Source organism: Oryctolagus cuniculus, chromosome 20 (assembly GCF_051225735.1).
Source record: "Oryctolagus cuniculus isolate XC-2025 breed Fujian yellow rabbit chromosome 20, ASM5122573v1, whole genome shotgun sequence".
Taxonomy (NCBI): domain Eukaryota; kingdom Metazoa; phylum Chordata; class Mammalia; order Lagomorpha; family Leporidae; genus Oryctolagus; species Oryctolagus cuniculus.
Window position 1 is genome coordinate 1,318,138 of NC_142886.1, and position 18,129 is coordinate 1,336,266.

The 18,129-nt window shown below is 43.5% G+C and overlaps 1 protein-coding gene and 1 pseudogene across 1 annotated transcript in view; both read left to right on the forward strand.

Moving 5' to 3' along the window:
- LOC127485255 (uncharacterized) overlaps window positions 1-18,129 on the forward strand; it is a 147,285-nt gene that overhangs the window by 22,557 nt on the left and 106,599 nt on the right. The gene's annotated exons all lie outside the window — the stretch shown is intronic.
- LOC138848187 (palmitoyltransferase ZDHHC5 pseudogene) lies at window positions 11,387-13,855 on the forward strand (annotated as a pseudogene).

The window sequence follows — 18,129 nt, forward strand, 5'->3', positions numbered from 1 at the left end:
TTCCTTTATGATCTGAAAAAAGTAGGGAGTCACGAAGGGTGGGGGGATCTTCATAGCAATTTGTCTATCATGGAGGCAGAAATAGAGAGTGACCTAAGTGCACATGGCACACACTCTGCTGAGGCCTTGATTATGCACCCTCACTGCACAAGTCCCTGCCCTCTGCAGTATCCTTCCTCTGCAATCCACATTGCAGCCTTTGGCAAAGACTCTCGGGGTTAGATTGCTTAGGTGTTGTATTTCCTATCTATCACCCTTGGCCTCTATGGCTTAAACCCTCAGTACTTTTTCTCAGTTGGATTGCTTCTGACAATAAAAAGTGGACTTAGATATATGTTTTCATAGTTTTAGATGGAGTCAACCTTTTTTTTGTTTTTTTTTTTTTTTTTTTTTTGACAGGCAGAGTGGACAGTGAGAGGGAGAGACAGAGAGAAAGGTCTCCCTTTTTCTGTTGGTTCACCTTCCAATAGCCACTGCGGCCAGTGTGCTGCGGCTGGTGCATCACACTGATCTGAAGCCAGGAGCCAGGTGCTTCTCCCATGAGGGTGCAGGGCCGAAGGACTTGGGCCATCCTCCACTGCACTCCCAGACCACAGCAGAGAGCTGGACTGGAAGAGGAACAACTGGGACAGAATCCAGTGCTCTGACCGGGACTAGAGCCCCGTGTGCCGGCGCCACAGGTGGAGGATTAGCCTAGTGAGCCATGGCGCCAGCCTGGAGTCAACTTTTTGAGATGATGTTTTAATCTTTCATTTTATGAATTTTTAAACATGTTTTATATATGCTTCATTCTCCTTTCCTTTGGCCAATTTTGAGCATTTGAAAGCATTTGAGGTCTATTTAACTGTTCACATATTTAACAGTGTTGTCATGGCCATAACCTTCAGGTATCAGTTACTTTGGAGATGACAGATTGCTATCATTTCCCAAAGGATTGCTTGTACTTTTTAGAAGAACTGGAGGAGGCAACGTTAAACAATAATATATAAAATAAGAATACTCTCTGACTCCCACTATTGTCCAGCAGTGGTCATGTTTCATCTTTTTTTTTTAAATGGTTTATTAATGTGAAAGGAAGAGTTACAGAAAGAGGAGAGAGAGAGAGGTTGTGTCTGCTGATTCGTTACACAAATGGCTGCATTGACTGCTGCTATGACAGTCTGAAGCCAGGATCCTGGAGCTTCTTCCATATCCTACATGGGTGGAAGAGACCACACCCTTGGGTTATCTTCTGCTTTCTGATACCTTAGCAGGGAGCTGGGTGGGAAGTGGTACCGAGAGGTTTTGTATTGGTATCTATATGGGATTCCAGTATTACCAGCAGTGGATTAACCTGCTACACCACAATGTTGGTTCAATAAAAAAAGAATACTGGAGCCAACCAAATAGGTATTCTCAGGAGATTCTTTGAGTCTTGCAGGTATAAATTGTGTGCAAATAAAATTTTTTTCAAGACTTAAAAGTTAAGCTATAGCCTGTAGTGCCAGCATCCCATATGGGTACCAGTCTCACTTCTTTGCATCATATTCTTATTGATTTTTTTCCCAATTTCAACTTCCTGTGCCAGTGTCCACACACTTTCAACCCTCTGCTTAACCAATTAGTACCGAATTGTGTTCATGCTTCCTATCTTTTTCTTCACTATTCTGACTACTCTATGTCTAATGGTTGGTCATCATGTCTTCTCCAATTCTTCCTCTCTATTTCTTCATTCTCCTTCCAGATGTTGACTCTTAAATTCACATCTTCTGGGGGCTGGTGATGTTGCATCAGCATCCAATATGGGTACCTGTTTGTGTCCTGACTGCTCATCTTCTTATCCAGCTCTCTGCTTGTGGCCTGGGAACATAGTGTAAGATGGCCCAAGTGCTTGGGCTCTGGCACCCATGTGGGAGACTTTGAAGGAGCTCCTGGCTTCTGGCTTCTGAGTGACTCAACTCTGGCCATTGAGGCCATTTGGGGAGTGAACCAGCAGATGGAAGAAATATTTTCTATCCCTCCCTCTCTGTGTCTGTAGTTGTACCTCTCAAATCAATAAAATCTTTTTTTAAATCTTGTCCCTTTGATCTGTTATTTTTAAATATTTATTTTTATTTATTTGAAAGATTGAGTTACAGATAGAGGTAGAGCTAGAGAGAGAGAAGTCTTCCTTCCACTGGTTCACTCCCCAAATGTCTGCAACAGCCAGAGTTGAGCTGAACCAAAGCCAGGAGCCAAGAGTTTCTTTTGGGTCTCCTACATGGGTACAGGGGCCCGTGTACTTGGGCCATCTTCCACTGTTTTTCTAGGCCACAGCAGAAGCTGGGTTGGCAATAAAGCAGCCAGGACTCGAACTGTTGCCTGTATGGGATGCTGGCACTGCAGGCTGGGGCTTTAACCCACTGTACCACAGTGCCAGCTCCAATAAAATCTTTAAAAAAATGCAAATCTTCTAAGATAACTTTCCAAGTTTATGTGCCCTGTTTGAGGACATAGCCAATATCTTTCATGTAAACAATAGCAATTACATTGATTTTTGGAAGAGATGTGAAAAAGCTTATAAGTATACTTTTGTTTATAAATAAATTTCAAAAACAGTGATTCATTCAGTTAACACTTCTTTGAACATGTTTACTGTTTTTTTCTCCTCACAGTCCAGGACCACTCACCTAGATATGTTACATTTGTAGTTCCCATCACTTGGTCTAGTTTTTTCTTTGCCTTTTTGCCAGTGTGTTTTGCAATTTTATATTCATGAGGACACATTGATGAAGAGATATGTCTTTTCTGTGAAGTGTAACCTGATGATCCAAAAAAGTTTTATTTACTACTTCTTTATTTGAAAGAGAGTTACAGAGAGAAAGAGATAGATCTTCCATCTGCTGGTTGTCCCGAAATTGCTACAATGGCTGGGGTTGGGCCAATACCTGCCCAGAACTTCTTCCAAGTTTCCTAGGTGGATGGCAGAAGTCTTAGTACTTCAGCCATCTTCCACTGGTTTTCCACATTTATTCACAGGGAGTGGATAAGAAATGGAGTAGGTGTGGCTCATATTGGTGCTCATGTGGGATGCTGTGGGTTCGGATGGTAGCTTAATCTGCTGTGGCACTATACCATCCCCTAAAATTTATTGTTTAATAGATTTATTTAGAAAGAGAGAGACCTTCCATCATTAGTTCACTCCCCAGATGGTGGCAACAGCTGGAACTGGAACAGATGGGAGCCAGGAACTTCTCTCAGGTCTCCCAGGTGGCTACAGGGGCCCAAGGACATGGGCCATCTTATGCTTTCCCAGGTGCATTAGCAGAGTGCTGGAAAGGAAGTTAGCAACTGGATCTTAAACAGGTTCCCTGTGGTTTTACACACTGCCACAAGGCCATCCTTCCAAAGTTTTTTTAAAACATTGTTAGCCTGATCTACTTTGAATGGACGTCTCACTTGATCTAACACTCTTCAGTTACACATTACACTTATGTCTACAGATTACACTGTGATCTTTTACTGAATAAGGGAAACTCTATTATAGTCAATTTCATAATTGAAAGTTAGTATGAAATTGATATGTTTTGATTATCATTTTCCTTTCTGTTGGCCTATAGCATACAAAAATTAGCTTCATCTTATATAAGAGGCAAGATAGACATAAAGAGAAGAATGAACTCCCTGTCACCCTTCTTTGTGACCCAGAGCTGATACCGTTCGGAGAAATGCACTGTTACAGGTGTGGACTGTGGACTTCACCCTGGAGGAGCAGCAGGAGCTGGACACTTTAAAAGGTTTAATATTATCTGTACCCCTTGTGTAGCCCCTGCATTTCCAGGCAAAAGAAGGAAATCATTTTGCTGATGGAGCAACTGTGTTCAGCATTAAGCAGCACAATCCTTTGTCTCTTACCCAGGTGAAAATACAAAATCCCCAGGATATTCAAACATGCCGCCTTCTTACAATTGGTATGTAGTAAACCCTGCAGGGTTTTTCACCCTGCCAGCCAACAGACAAGAGCATGTGGGTGGTAAATCTGAACTGGCTCTTCCTGGGCTTGGCTTACATGCACAGCAGGGGTTGTATGACTGTCCCAGAGGCATCAGCAGAGTCCAAAGAGGATCCATATGTGAGTATGGTGGTTGAGAGCAAGGTTCAGAGATTGTAGGGTCTTGGTGGGGAGACATCCTTGCCACATGCTAGCATCACAGCACTGCTTCTTTCCTACATGAAGATGGGGAGAATTACCCCTTCCTGTCTCCACCTTCTCCATTTTACTGTTTATTTCTTCTGCTTTCTTGTTTTGCCTTGAGTTTTCTCTGAAAATTTTTTTAGCTTCAAATATTAGAATTATAGCTATGCCACAGTGCTGGCCCCTCAAGTTTTATCCTGCTATGGAATGCATGGAACATTTCTCTTTGTATTAATACAAAAAAGTTTTTAAAAATGTTTTAATCCTATACAGATTATATTGGCTCAATAGGCTAATCCTCTGCCTAGTGGCGCTGGCACACCGGGTTCTAGTCCCAGTGGGGGTGCTGGATTCTGTCCCGGTTGCCCCTCTTCCAGGCCAGCTCTCTGCTGTGGCCAGGGAGTGCAGTGGAGGATGGCCCAAGTGCCTGGGCCCTGCACCCCATGGGAGACCAGGAGAAACACCTGGCTCCTGCCTTCCGATCAGTGTGGTGCGCCAGCCGCAGTGCGCTGCCCACGGTGGCCATTGGAGGGTGAACCAATGGCAAAGGAAGACCTTTCTTTCTGTCTCTGTCTCTCTCTCAGTGTCCACTCTGTCTGTCCAAAAAAAAAAAGAAAAAAAGGAATCCTAATGGAGACTGGGAATGGGAGAGGGAGGAGGAAAAGGAGGGAGTAGGGGTGGGAGAGTGGATATGGTGGGACGAATCACTCTGTTCTTAAAGATGTACTCATGAAATTTATGTTCACTAAATAAAATGTTTCTAAAAAAAAAAAAAGATATGCTAGTGCCATTGCTCCCCAGTCTTCCCTTAAGCTAATAAAAATGACTAAATAAAGAATGAATCCTTAAGACAAAAAAAGACACGTTGAATATAATTTGCCAGTGCCTTATGTGCAAAATCACATTCTCCAGTTCTATGTAAAGAACGAAGATGAATAGCCAGTGTTCATACAAATAGAACAGAGATTGGACTAGTTTCAGTGAAAGTTTGGGAAACTCACAGATTTCTGTATATCTCTTCCATGTTTCTTGAACCCAAGGAAGTCCCAATGTATGTCTTTAATCTTTATCCCAATAAAAACTCAGACCATCAACATCCCTCTTTCCTAACTCAAGTCAGTGTGAGTGTTCACCCTTACCTCATCTGAGACATAAGGCCTGGGTGAGGACTTTGAGCTTAACCTTCAGTTCTAAGATACCTGGTAACAGTGCTGTTGCTTCCAAAGATTCTGGAGGAGTTACTGCTGTGTGTTCAATGGTTGGATCTCCTTGTCTTCGAAGCTGTTTCCATCCTTTATTGTTTAAGGTCTGTAGTCTTTAAAGCAAAGGGCCTTTCTTCCATGGGACATTTTGGTGTCTATAACATCATTCACAGGACATACAAAATTATGAACTTAAGATTTATTTTGTATAGATTGAATATCAAGTCCCATTTGTAGTTGCCTTGGCAACTTAAGATTTAGTGGGTATAGATTGAATATTGAATCCCATTTGTAGTTGCCTTGGCAGGGTCAGACCAAATGATTCTATGGGCTTTATGTGGCTAGCGTATGGAAGTCCTCCACCCCTGCTAAAGGGCCATTAGAATAGCCTGCTGGGACACATTTGTTCAATACATGTAATCATTCACATTTATTGTCTCTAGAGGGGCCCGTGGACAATGTGGCTGGATTAAAAAAAAAAAGGCTTTTTTTCTTTTAGTAATATTTCAGTTATCAAATAGTATGGCTTAGACTCTCCCAAATAGCCAGAAATGAGCCAGTAGCCTTCCTTTTTCCAGAAGTGAGCCCAGTATGCACAGTGAGCAGTATGCACAGTGGTAAAAAACTGCCCAAATGTGAACTGTTGTGTCTAATTCAGTGAACAAGTGGCTGTAATTCTTAGACATGTCAGCTAGCCTTGGGTGACCAAGTCCACATCTTACAGTATCAGCCCCTTTATGTTTTTTAGGATTTTATTTTATTTGAGAGGTAGAGTTACAGACAGTGAGAGGAAAATACAGGGAGAAAGGTCTTCCTTCCTTTGGTTCACTCCCCAAATGGCTGCAACAGCTGGAGCTGTGCCAATCGGAAGCTTCTTCCCAGTCTCCCCATGGGTTCAGGGGCCCAAGGACTTGGGCCATCTTCTACTGCTTTCCCGGTCCATAGCAGAGAGGTAGATTGGAAGAGGAGCAGCTGGGACTAGAACTGGCACCCATATGGGATGCCAGTGCCACAGGCAGAGGATTAACCTACTGTGCCATGGGGCTGGCCCCAGTTTCTTTGTTTTTGCTGGAGCTGCAAGTTGGGGCTTTAACCCACTCTGCCATAGCACTGGCCCCTCCATTACCAGTTTATGGGATTTTTAGTTTTTTTCTTTCCCTCAAAGTTCTGGAAATTCTTGTCTAAAGTAGCCAAAAATCTGTATTCAGGAACATTTTCTGTGAAATTGATTACAAGTGTTTTTAGAGAAGAATACAAAACTATGGATGACAGAAGTCTTTAAATAAACATAGTTAAAATTATGAAATTGATTAATTGACATGAGCCATTTATGTTCATTCCATACAGGATGTTACAAAGCAACTAAAGAGGGACCAGCATTGTGGCATTGCAGGTGAAGCTACTGCCTATGATGCTGGCATCCCCTATGGGTTACACTTCGAGTCCTGGTTGCTCCACTCTGATCCTGCTCCCTGCTAATGCACCTGGGAAAGCAGCAGAGGATGGCGAAGTGTCTGCTCCTGTACCCATTTGGGAGAACTTGAATTATGACCATATTGCCTGGCTTCAGCCTGGTTTAGCTTTGGTCATTGTGGCCCTTTGGAGTGTGAACCAACAGAAGAAATCCAATCTCTCTCTCTCTCTCTCTCCTCCTTTCTGGAATTCTGCCTTCAAATAAGTAGATACATCTTTAAAAAGGAAAGAAAGAAACTGAAGGATTTTACATACCTATTGTCCCTTTTAGGACTCTGGGTCTCCTTTTTATGAAGATAACCATCATGACTACTAACAACGCAACAGAACTATCAGATTTTAAAATTTATATTACTTCTAGGACATTTATATCAATGACATATCTATATAAATATAATTTAACATTGAGCATAATTTCATGACAGTACTTTCCTAAAATGCAAGTTGCATAATAAACTATTACCTCTAAAAGATAAGACATATATCCTTTGACACATCAAGGGTTCCTGCTGAAAATCTCAAAGTGAAAAAATTTAGAACCTTGATTCTGGGAAAGTCTCAGGATGTCAAAATGGCTTAAAATATTTGGTCAAAATAGGCTCACATAATTTTGAAATAGCATCCATCTGCTTAGTGTGATTCAACCAGTTCTAAACCAGATTTACTCATAAATCTGATTTTATAAAACAAGTATATATACAACTTTTAACTCTTATGACTCAGCTTTTTCCAAACAATTCTGATTGTTTGCTAAGGCACAACATTTGTGATTTTTGGTCAGTCACCAAAGTGGAAGTAAAAACCTTGAATAGAAAAATAGCATATAAAATAACCCATTATTAGAAAAATTTAAGAGTCACAACCAGGAAGGAGAAGAAAGATTAAGGAAGCTGATTAGAAAATTCACAGATGATTAAAAACTAAGCAAGAATTCTTAAAAGGAGATGCTGCAGTTTTTGTTTTTTTTTTTTTTTTTAACAAAAGATTCCATGACCAGCACTATGGCATAGCACGTGAAGCTGCCAACTGCAGTGCCAGCATCTCATTTGGTCACTAATTTGAGTCACAGCTGCTCCACTTCTGATTCAGCTCTCTGCTATGGCTGGGAAAGCAGTAGAAGATGGCCCATGTCCTTGGGCCCCTGCATTCATGTTGGAGACCTGGAGGAAGATGCTACCTCTTGGCTCCTGGCTCAGCTCTGGCAATTGAGGACATCTGGGGAGTGAACAAGAGGATGGAAGATCTCTCTCTCTCCTCTGCCTCTCTGGAACTCTGCCTTTCAAATAAATCAATAAATCTTTAAAAAAAAAATATTCCAAAATTAAAGTCCAAGGCTATTTCCAGATATTTTCTAACATATCAATATGCACATAAACAGCTTGTTTAAAAAAGCATCAAATTCTAATTTTATTTCAGTGTACCTTTGATATTCATTCCAAAATTTTAGAAAACAATGTAAATTTTTAAAATTATAATTGGGCAGGCATTGTGGTATAGTAGATTAGGCAGCTGTCTGGGATGCCTCATCCCAGAGTGCTGGTTTGAATAATGACTGTTCCACATTTGTAAAAAAGAGTTTATTTATTTATTTATTTATTTGAAAGGCAGAATTATATATATATATAGAGAGATTCCAAAAGACAGACATTTTCATCTAGTAGTTCACTCCCCAAATGGCCACAGAATCTGGGGCTAGGCCAGGCCAAAGTCAGAAGCTTCTTCCAGGTCTCCTAATGTGCTTGGAGGGATTCAAGCACTTGGGTCATCTTTTGTTGCTTTTCCAGGTGCATTAGCAGGGAGCTGGATTGGAAATGGAATAGCTGGGACATGAACTGCTGCTCAAATGGCTGCCACCATCTCAGCACTCTGCCACAGTGCTAGACCCTGCTCCACTTCTGATGAAGCTCACTGTTAATGTGCCTGGGAAAGCAGTGAGGATGGCCCTAGTGCTAGGCTCCTTCACCCATGTGGGAGATTTGAATGAAGCTTTTGGTTTTCACACACACACAATTTTTCTTACAAGATTTTTCCTTTTCAAACCTTTTTTTTAAAGATTTATTTTATTTATTTGAAAGTCAGAGTTAGAGAGAAGTAGAGACAGAGAGGTCTTCCATCTGCTTGTTCACTTCCCAGATGGCTGCATTGACCATTGCTGTGCCAATTCAGAGCCAGAAGCCTCCTCCAGGTCTCCCACACAGGTGCAGGGACCCAAGGACTTGGGCCATCTTCCATTGATATCCCAGGCCATAGCAGAGAGCTGGATCAGAGGACGAGCAGCCAGGACTAGAACTGGCACCCATATGGGACGCCAGTGCTTCAGGCCAAGGCATTAACTCACTGCGCCATAGTGCTGGCCACTTCAAACCTTCTGTTATGTGCTCATGCTTTCTGCAACTTACTTAAACCTTCAGTTTTTGTCCTATTTTTGTCCTTACATTCTAGAGTATTGTAGCCTTTCTACCTTATGACAAAAATTTACATTTTGAAATAATTCATTTTTTAAAGGTTTATTTATTTGTTTGAAAGTCAGAGTTACACAGAGAGAGAACGTGCATTTCCATCTGCTGGATCACTCTCCATATGCCCACAGCAGCCAGCACTGGGTCAGAGTGCTTCATCTGAGTCTTCCAAATGGGTGCAGGGACCTAAGCACCTGGGCCACCTGCTGCTTTTCACCAGCCACTAGCAGGGAGCTGGGTAAGAAGTGTGGAGCTGGGACTTGAACTGGTGTCCTTATGAAATAATGGAATTACAGGAGGCTGCTTTAGCTGCTATGCCATTATTTTGGCCCCAAAATAAGTTTTTTTATTTTTAAAGATTCTATTTATTTATTTGAAAGGTACAGTTACAGACAATGAAAGGGAGGGAGCGAAAGAGATAAAGGTCTTCCATCTTGCTTCAGCCCCCAAATGGCCGCAATGGCTGGAGGGGTGCCAACCTGAAGCCTGGAGCCAGGAGCTTCCTCCCAGTCTCCCACATGGGTGCAGGGGCTGAAGGACTTGGGCCATCTTCTACTGTTTTCCCAGGCCATAGCAGAAGCTCTCTGGATTGGAAGAGGAGCAGCTGGGACTAGAACTGGCACCCATGTGAGATGCTGGCACCGCAGGTGAAGGATTAAGCTACTATGCCACAGCGTCAGCCCCATCACCATCTCAAAATAATTCTTTAAAAACTTCTAAATTAGCATAATTTTCAAAATGAAACAGGATAAAAATTTCATACTTACTTTTAAACCATCTAGAATTACTTTTAAAGAATGTTAAGATGTTAAGAGTACTTAACTTTGAGAGTGGAGAAGGGGTGGGGGCTATGGGTGGATGGCAGAGGGAGTAGGGGCAGGTGCAACTGCGTGACCCTCATGAATGAGAGAAACGTCTCATGTGCCCGGGGCAGGGAGCCAATGGGAACACTGGGAGGGCTTGATACCCTGCCCTGAGAGCCATGGCTGTGCACTGGCTCGTGGAGGAGCAGTGCGGGCGTGCAGCGTGTGGGGGCTCTGCGCTGCCTGTCAGAGGCCGGACAGCACTGCCGGGAGGCTGCGTCGACAACGACGGTGGCGGTGATGGGCACTGCTCCAAGGGAGGCACCATAACCCAGTTGAACTCTGTGTCTGGAAAGCCCAAGATTGAAGAAGAAAGACCAGACACAGTGACTAACCTGGAAACTGGGACATCTTTGGAACTGTGCCTTCATCCCGAGTTATTTTTTAAAGTATCACGTGGTATCAATGTCTTTGTCTTATTCTGCTTATTGGGAAGAAAAGGCTTCAAGGATTTTAAGTTTTCCTTCAGTTTTGCATGAACTCTATAGGAAATGGGGCCCTCGAAGGGCTTGGGAATAGCAAGAAGAGATTGAAGACAGAGCAGCTTGCTCTCTCTCTGTTTTCTCTCTTCTTAAAGGAAAGTCTTTACAACTCAACTTGTAACAGCTGTAGTCCAGCATTAGCCACCAAGAGAGAAATAAATAATATTACAGAGCCATTGCAGACTACAAACCCTGGTGAAGTCAAGGTGTGGGAGCGGTGGCATTGAGAAGGCTGCCTAGAACTGACAAGGGCTGCAGTGAAAACAGCTCTTCTTCCACGCTGGAAGGGGCTGCAGGTTCCTTCATGGATAAAAATGCACAGCACACACCTCTTCTAGGTAGTGCTCACATTTTGTGGGAGTGTGGTAGTCGTGGAGGTACTAGAGTATCTCCTCAGGAATTTTCCTTGCTCAGAATTTCCTGCCCTGCCTTGAAATTTCCCCTTCTTTTTTTTGAAGACCTGCCTCTGTCCATGAGCGGTACCTTGATCTGTCTGACTGTCCATGTTCTCTACCTGCAGCTACTTGTATGTGTACAGCCTCCTGTTTGTCTCCCATTTCCAAGCTGGTAAACTTGTGTTTTTTTGTTTTTGTTTTTTTTATATTTATTTGAAAGTTACACAGAGGAGAGGCAGAGAGAGAGAGAGAAGTCTTCCATCTGCTGGTTCACTCCCCAATTGGCTGCAAAGGCTGGAGCTGCGCCAATCCGAAGCCAGGAGCCAGGAGCTTCTTCCAGGTCTCCCACGCGGGTGAAGGGTCCCAAGGACTTGGGCCATCTTCTACTGCTTTCCCAGGCCATAGCAGAGAGCTGGATCAAAAGTGGAGCAGCCAGGACTTGAACTGGTGTCCATATAGGAGGCCGGCACTACAAGCAGCGGCTTTACTTGCTACACCACGGCGCCAGCCCCCAAGTTGTGTTTCTTAACCTCCTCTTCTGCTTTGTTCTGGGGAAGCGGTTATTTATCACTTGCAATCCACCTTTACCCCTCCCATATGTTTCCTTCATTTGAGATATTTTGACCTTCAGTTTTGTTTGGGGATGTGGAAGGATGATAATTCTAAATTTTTTGTTTCCCTGATTTTTTTTTTTTGTTTGTTTTTTCTGTACTCTTCTCTGTTGGTTCCCTTATCCCATTGTCTTATCCATTCTGCCTCTGAGTGGGCCTGGGCTATGCAGCAGGGCAGATCTCCCCTCAGAGCTCCAACATGCTGCAGAGTCTGGAAAGAGATTCAGACCCAGAAACACGTCCTGGCCTCAGCAGCCGCTATCTTCTTAGTGGGAGCTACAACACTCTTCTTTGCTTGTCCAGAACTAAGCCTGAATATGTCACCTGCAGTGCCCATCTACAATGCATTTATGTTTCTCTTTGTTCTGGCCAATTTCAGTAGGGCCACCTTCATGGACCCAGGCATTTTCCCTCAAGCTGAGGAAGATGAGGACAAGGAAGATTTTCGAGCTCCCTTTACAAAACAGTGGAGATCAAGGGCATCCAGGTGTGCATGAAAGGATGTGCCACCTGCCGCTGCTACTGTCCTCCTCGGCGTTCCCACACAGTGTCTGTGATAATTGTGTGGAGGAATTTGATCATCCCTGCCCCTGGGTGAACAACTGTATTGGCCGCCAGAACGAGCATTGTTTCTTCCTCTTCCTCCTTTCCTTGACAGCCCACTCTATGGGTATATTAGGCTTTGGCCTCCTTTATGTCCTCTGCCACATAGAGGAGCTCTCAGGGGTCTGCACACTGTCACAATGGCAGTGAAGTGTGTTGCTGGCTTATTCTTCATCCCTGTAGCTGGCCTCACAGGGTTTCATGTGGTGCTGGTGGCCTGGGGACGCACAGCCAATGAACAGGTTATGGGTAAATTCCGGGGAGGCATGAGCCCCTTCACCAATGGCTGCTGTAACAATGTACTTTGCAATTCCCCAGCACCCAGATATTTGGGAAGACCAAAGAAAGAGAAGACAATTGTAATCAGACCTCCCTTCCTTCAGCCAGAAGTGTCAGATTACTGTGAAGATCATGGATAATGGCATCCAGGGAGAGCTTAGGGGAACTAAGTCTAAGGGAAGCTTGGAAACAACAGAGAGCCAGTCCGCAAATGCCAAACCCCGGCCTCCTCCTATGCCAGACCTGAGCAGCTGCATGGGACTGCGAACACACCTTTGCCTGGCTACTAATGGAGATAGCAGCTTTTGGGGCAAGGACAGCCCCCCACACCAACCATGTACAAGTGTCGGCCGGGTTATAGCAGCAGCAGTGCATCAGCTGCCCTGCCTCATTCCTCCAGCACCAGGTTAGTCATGGGGACAGTTTGAGGAAGCCAACCTCAACTGCAGAGAGCAGCCGTCATCCCAGTTACCACTCAGAGCCCAGCTTGGAACCCGAGAGCTTCTGTTCTTCCACGTTTGGCAAAAGCTTTCACTTTGACCCACTTTCCAGTGGCTCTCATTCCTCCAGCCTCAAGTCGGCACAGAGAACAGGTTTTGTGCTGGACCAGTTGCAGTCCATGTGTTCAGAGGGCACCACTTCCACCTCCTGTAAGAGCCTGGCCAATCAGACATACAATGAAAGCCTGAACAAGACCCAGCTTTCAGCTACACCTCTCCCTTCCTGTCAGCCTGCCTGACCCAGCAATGGGAAGCTGAGAGGCATCCATGTTTGGTGCCAACAGGTCCAACACGAGAGCCCTCACCAGTCTGTTATGACAATCTGTGGTGCCACATTGTGGCCTCCCTCCAGGGATGAGAGAAACTACTGCACCAGTCACCCAGCTCCCAGTCCATGAGGAAGAGCCAGGCTTGGGAGACTCAGGCATTCAGTCAACACCTGGCTCAGGCCATGCCCTCATAGGGCTTCCTCCTTAGCTGATCCAAAGAGATCACCACCGAGCAAGACTCCATTTGGACTCTCAGCTGTCCCACATTTTGGGAAGCCAGAAAGGCTAAGGGGCCAGGGACTAGGGTCCCCTGAACCAGGTCTAACCACCCCATATCTGGGCCATTAAACATCTTAGAGCAGCCAAAAATCCCCACCTGGTGTCTCTGAGATAGAGGAAGTGGCCTTGCAGCCACTGCTGATGCCTGAAGATGAAGTACAGCTCAATACTGCCCACAGCAAATCCAACAGCAACCCAAGAGCATCAGCTCAGCCTCCCCTGGCCCCACAAGGGGAGGAGTCAAGAAACTGTCCTGAGCGGGCGGTACCACCTGAGATATGGTGTGAGCCTTCAGTGCCTCCCCTTCCCTCACCACTGTGTCTACACCAAAGGGCCCCGGGTGGCCACCTTCCTTCCCTACAATTTTGAAAATTTTTCCTATGAAAGAAAACTCAAAAGAATGATTCTGATTCATTGTACTTAATACACAGAACATAATTTTAACCTTGGTTAAAATTTTCATATTTTGGCTGACACTCACTGGCTGCTGGTGTTTTGAATGACCTATGAATAATGGTGTTTGCATGGGAGTTTCAGGAGCCCACTGAAAGGCAATGACAGAAGGCAGACCTCACTGACAGCTCATGAGGAAACATGTAACCATCGTCTGTGAACAACTGAATTCTATTTCCAAGAAGCCTCCACCCAGACCATCTGTAGTTATAGAGAAAGGGAGAGACAGAGAGAAAGGTCTTCCATCTGGTTCACTCCTCAAATGGCCACAATGGCCATATCTGGGCCAATCCTAAGTCAGGAACAAGAGTTCCTCCTGGGTATCCCACATGGGTGCAGAGGCCCAAGCACTTGGCAAATCTCTACTGCTTTTCCAGGTTACAGCATAGAACTGGATGAGAAGAGGAGCAGCCAGGACTAGAAATCATGCCCAGATGGGATGCAGGCACCTGCGGTGGTAGCTTAGCCCACTACATCACAGCCCCAGCCCCCATTCAGAGATCTTTTAAGTGGCCATTTCTTATTCAGTCTTAAGGAGGTCAAGCAGTATTATAATAAAACAGCTTTTTCTTTTGTAGTTTCCAAATACAATTTATTTATTTTAGAAAATAAGTGCTAAGGGGCAATAAGAATAGAGCTCTGATTACAATTGCTGTTTAGTCCAGACCGTAAAAGAACCAAGTTAGAAAACAATTTCTTGGGCTGGCACTGTGGCACAGTGGGTTAACACCCTCTCCTGAAGTGCCGGCACCGCATATGGGTGCTGGTTCTAGTCCTGGCTGCTCCTCTTCCAATCCAGCTCTCTGCTATGGCCTGGGATAACAAATAGAAAATTGCCCAAGTCCATGGGCCCCTGACCCCATGTGGGAGACTTGGAAGAAGAAGCTCCTGATACCTGGTTTTGGACCAACCCGATCCTGGTCATTATGGCCAATTGGAGAGTGAACCATGGATGGAAATTCTTTCTGTCTCCCTCTCTCTATATACCTCTGTCATTCAAATCAATAAATAAATCTTTTCAAAACAAAACAAAAAAACCAATGTCCACTAACAGCTGAACAAAACATTAAAAGAGATATTACCTGGTAGCACCATGTACAAGTTTGATACTTACCAAATACATTTCCCTAGATTTCAGTTGGAATTTCAATCTGGTTTCTGCCAGTCTGAAACTCCTTAGGCCAATGACACCAGGTCAACAACTAGTTGCTCAGGTTATTTCTGATTCAAAGAAATATTCAGGAAGCAGCAAGACAGCTCACAGGGGTGATTTGTACCAGGGGCTGCTTTGCCTACTCTGGACTGTGCTCCCTTCATGATTGCTGTATCTGTCTTTCAAAATAAAATAAATCTTTAAGATAAAATGAAAAAGCCAGAATCATGGAGCAAATGAACCTTAAGCATCAGAACAGTGGTGCTTCTAATACAAAAGTATTAGAGGTTAAAGCATGAAATATGGATATGCAATGTAAGGTAATTATAAAAGAGATGTATGTACTTGCTGACTATTCTAATAAGAGAATAAACTCTAAAATAAAGGTACTACAGATAAATGACATTTTAGAGTAATAAAAGGGTCAATCAACCTGGATAAGATTAATTCTAGATATGCATGTATCTAACAAAGAAGCCCAACATTAAATGAAAAAAAATGACAAAAATCAGAGAAAAGAATGGTGAAGACTAGTATTAGGAAGGGGGACTGTGGCATAGAGAGTAAAGCCACCAATTGTGGCACTCGTTCTAGTCCTGGCAGTTCTAGTGATCCAGCTCCTGGCGAACTCACCTTTTCAAAAGATTTATTTATTTGTGTGAAAGAGTTACAGAGAGTCAAACAAAGAGAGAGAGAGAGAGAGGTCATCCATCCACTAGTTCACTCCCCAGATTGCCAAAATAGCTGGAGTAGTTGCAGGGGCCCAAGGACTTGGGCCATGTTCCACTGTTTTCCTAGGCCATAGCAGAGAGCTGAATCAGAACTGAAACAGCCAGGACTCAATCCAGGATCTGTATGGGATGCTGCCACTGCAGGCATTGGTTTTGCCTACTGCGCCACAACACTGGCCAGCTTTGTAGCAATTTTGAAAGAAAATCAGCCTCTCTCTCTAGTACAGTATTAGATATAATAATTCTTAAAAAATTAATATTAGGAGACAGAAATGTGTCACTTAATAATGGACAGAACAGGTTTGCAATATATTGGAAAGGATAAAGCAACTTGACCATGTACTTGAACAAAAGAATACACATTCTGTTCAAGTAGTCACAGAACATTGTCTGCAGGAGACCTTTTGCTAGATCACAAAAGAACCTAAATAAAATTAAAAGAATAAAATTAAAAAAGGACATCCTATGACCACAGTAGATTCACCTGGAATATCAGTAACAGAAGAACATTTGAGAAGTGCACAATATGTGGAAAATAGGAACACACTCCTAGGAGCTACAGAAACAAATCACAAAGGACAATAGAAAATATTGTGAAATGATTGGAAGTGAAATGCACATAAAAAAGGTAATGGGATACAGTTGAAGCTGAGATTAGAGGAGGCTCAGTCTCTCCATTCCTATAGCTTTATAAAATGGGAAGTTGTGACCACTTTAACTTTGCTATTCATCATTATGTAGGGTCTTGAAAGTTTGTAAACAATTTGTCAGTATCTGCCAAACACTTTATTAGTTCCACCAGAGGGCCAGCAGGGGGCAGCAAGCCACCGCTAAACAGTGAGCTTTGCACCAAAACTCACCCTGGAGGAGTCAAGCACAGGCTTGCTACTACCAGTGATGTATGCACAGCACCTGCAGGAAAACAAGAGCATTTTTCCCTCAAGACTGAGCTAAGATATGATTGCAGCTTCTGGAAGACTTGGGCAGTTTCCACATGTAGGTAAAGATGCTGAACATGAACCTGATGGCTTAGGAGAAAATATTTTCTTGTCCATGATGTTTCTCATTTTTAGAAAACATTTCATGGGGCAGCACTGTGGCATAGTGTTACCGGTAAAGCCACCACTTGCAGTGCCAGCATCCAGTATAGGCATCGGTTTGTGTTCTGGCTGCTCAAGTTTCAATCCAGCTTTCTGCTATGGCCTGGGAAGGCAGTAGAACATGGCCCAAGTCCTTAGGTCCCTACTACCATGTGGGAGACCTGGAATAGGTTCTGGCTTCTGGCTTCAGATTGGTGTGGCTCCAGCTGTTGCAGTCATCTGGGAAGCGAACCAGTGGATGGAAGACTTCTCTCTCAAACTCTCTCTGCCTCTTCTCTGTAACTCTCCCTTTCAAATAAGCAAATCTTTAAAAAAAATTCATTTGAAAAGAGAGATACTGATTAAGAGACTGAGGGACACACACACCCATAGAGAGAGACAGAGGGAGAGAGATTGTCTTTGCATCTGCTGGGACCGGCCAGGGCAGTCAGAAGCCAGAATCTTATTCTGAATCCACCACGCTGGTAACAGAGAGATAACTATTGAGCTTGCTGCTCACCTGGCTGTGTATGAACAGGAAGCTGGATCAGAATCAGTACTGGGACTTGAACCCAGGTACCATAACATGGAATGTGGGTCTTTTCACTACCATGCCAAATGCTTTTTCCCTGAATGTTTATCTCATTTTCTGAAATGCTTCCAGGTGAGTTATTCTGTGTTTCTTCCTATAAAGTTTAAGGAAGAGTCATGTATCCATTATTGAGTGTTTTAATGGGATGGAGCTATATCATGCTGTGATATTTCTACAGATTCAGGAGGGCTTGGGGAAGAAATCCCAACATAGATTCTGAGAGTGGCAGACAAAAACAGTGTGAAAATATACATAATATATCAGAACATTGAAATACAGACTTGGTGGTCCTGCATTGAAGCCTGAGGGGAAAAGAAGAATCTGACCTCCTGCATTCATGTTTTCATTAATTCTATATCATTCTCTTCTACACAACTTCAAAGTAGTTGTAAATGTCTTCAAAAGCAGAGGTGTTAAAATTCATGTTATGCTCGGTTTAGATATATTATTTGTACCCAAACCACAATCTATTATCTTCTTACTTTCCTGAATTTATAAAAAGCAAACTTTGAAATAATATATTTAAAATAATACTGAGTGTATCTCATTTATG